This window comes from Gadus morhua, chromosome 3 (genome assembly GCF_902167405.1).
Source record: "Gadus morhua chromosome 3, gadMor3.0, whole genome shotgun sequence".
NCBI classification, from domain to species: domain Eukaryota; kingdom Metazoa; phylum Chordata; class Actinopteri; order Gadiformes; family Gadidae; genus Gadus; species Gadus morhua.
This window is the reverse complement of record NC_044050.1, coordinates 8,046,207-8,048,706: the sequence shown is the minus strand read 5'-3', so window position 1 is coordinate 8,048,706 and position 2,500 is coordinate 8,046,207. Positions and strand designations below refer to the sequence as shown.

General features: G+C 42.5%; 1 protein-coding gene across 2 annotated transcripts in view; it reads right to left on the bottom strand.

Annotated features, from left to right (window-relative positions):
* The window catches only part of pax5 (paired box 5), a 50,771-nt gene that overhangs the window by 28,378 nt on the left and 19,893 nt on the right, over positions 1 to 2,500 (bottom strand). The window lies entirely within an intron of this gene.

Below are 2,500 nucleotides of genomic sequence, written 5' to 3'. Positions count from 1 at the left end.
TGGTCTGTGTTGAGCTCACTGTACCGGTCACGGGAAGAAGACGTTTACGATGCTCTAGTGCTGTAGATGTGTGAGTCAAAGGCCAAAGAAAATAAAAGCATTTGAGGTCTATTGGAGCATTAAAAAAACGTTTTAAGAAAATACCCGAAAATCTGTTTTAAATTCCCATTCTGGCTTTCTCCTTTATTTCTGTGTCATTAGTGATTTCAACTTTGGAACAGAAAATAGGTCTATCCATCAATTTTGAGCACTGTTAACTCTGAATAAAAACATTAGTCTCGCTGTCGCATCGTTTTAGCCAGGCCGTCTCTTCGTTTCCATGTTGGAATGTTTTTTTATATTAGGAAGATTTAATATCGTTGTCTTAAAATAAAAATAACATTGGCTAGAAATTAACTTGGGAGGTGTTATTTGATAGCTAGTCTAGGCAGTCATTTTCCATAAATTCGGTACCTGCCGTTAATAGCCTGTAATATCATCCTTCACGTTGGTTTTTAAGTCAATACAAAAACACCAAAGCTTCACTGACATCAAAAACACTTTTCTGCTTGATTTAGGCCTATTCAGTGCAACTCAACACGTGTATGAATGCATATCTGGCCTGGGGAGTGAGCATGAAAAATGCAATCAAGGTTGAATACAAATATAAAGGTTGATGTTTATCATAAAGACTACGGAGGCGGTCCCAGTTCACTGGTAATGAAACCGACAGACTGCGCTTGGTCTGCAAAGAAACCGATAAATGGTAAATATGTCTAGTTTCACTTTCCTGTCTCTATGCTTGCTATGCATGTATGCTTTCTCTATAGCTATTGATCAGATATCGATTGATGATTCTAAAGGGAGCATGCGATAGCCGAAGCTTGGTTACAGTATCATTATAATAATAATAGCACAACAACAAAGTGCATTACAAATGAATGATAAGCCTGTAGACAAAATACTCTGTTCTATAATCGACTGTCTTATTTCTTTCAGAGTCAAACGACTCAACATCGATTTGGTTTCTTTGCCTAAAGTCTAAATATAAACGAGGTAGACAAAGAACTAAACTTTGTTTTTCTCTCTCTCTCTCTCTCTCTCTCTCTCTCTCTCTCTCTCTCTCTCTCTCTCTCTCTCTCTCTCTCCCTCTACCTCTCCCTCCCTCTCCCTCCCTCTCCCTCTCTCTCTCTCTCTCTCTCTCTCTCTCTCTCTCTCTCTCTCTCTCTCTCTCTCTCTCTCTCTCTCTCTCTCCCTCCCTCTCCCTCTCTCTGTGTCTCTTCTCTAATCTTCCCCCAGAGGGGACAAGTTCTTCTGCTGAGCGACAAAGCTACGCACTTGTCATCACTTCAGTGACACACACACACACAAAAAGAACCCTGTCACACACAGCCGGGGTAAAACGTACACTGATACACACATACACGCACACAGACACACAAAGACACACAAAGACACACACACACACACACACACAAACACACACACACACACACACACACACACACACACACACACACACACACACACACACACACACACACACACACACACACACACACACACACACACACACACACACACACAAACATATACACACTCCCACTCCCTGGTCCCTTATCAGTGCCCCTGTCAGCGGCCGTGGGTCTGAGTGACAGTACGGCATCCCTGGAGGGACAGAAAGGTGTGGAGACAACCTAATCCTCTCTCCCAGCAGACCTTCCCAAACACAGATAGACAAGAAAGGAGAAAAAAGAAATGGGGGAAGAAGAAAATAAGAAAGCAGGGAGCGCCGCCATGCCGCGGCACGGTCCCTGCTGGCTGCGCGCACTCCGCTCACGGAGAACATAATGAATGCATATCCCTTCGTCTCCCCATCACCTTATTTAGCACTTCAATTATCTGATTTTCTTTTCTCTTGCTTTTCTCCCGTCCTCTTTTTTTTTATCGTATTTTATCGGAACGCGACGCCTTTCTTCTCCAAAGCCAAATGTTCAATTTTCTGCCTGGGAGTAGGAGCCATTTATCTGTGTAATCTGTGTGTGTGTGTGTGTGTGTGTGTGTGTGTGTGTGTGTGTGTGTGTGTGTGTGTGTGTGTGTGTGTGTGTGTGTGTGTGTGTGTGTGTGTGTGTGTTAGTGTGCATGCTCGCAAGTGCCTTTGGCATGAGTGTATGTGTGAGTGTAAGTGTGTGTGTGTGTGTGTGTGTGTGCGTACGTCTCTGTGTGAAATTAATTTAGATTAAGAGACAGAGCATGATTATGAAGATCTGAGAGACACAACTAAATCCACTATAATGGAGGGGGAGTGATAGAGAGACGGAAAGAGAAAGGGGACGGGAAGGAGAATACAGTACAGGCATGGGTGAGGAAGAGAGAGATATGACTGGAGTAAAATAGGAAAATATAATATTTCCGAAAATGTGTATACCTGGTCATTTGTGACTAAGCATCAGCATTATCTGCAATTTGTCAAGACGAAATTTAATCAGATAAAAGTTTTCAATCGCAAAATAAATATATA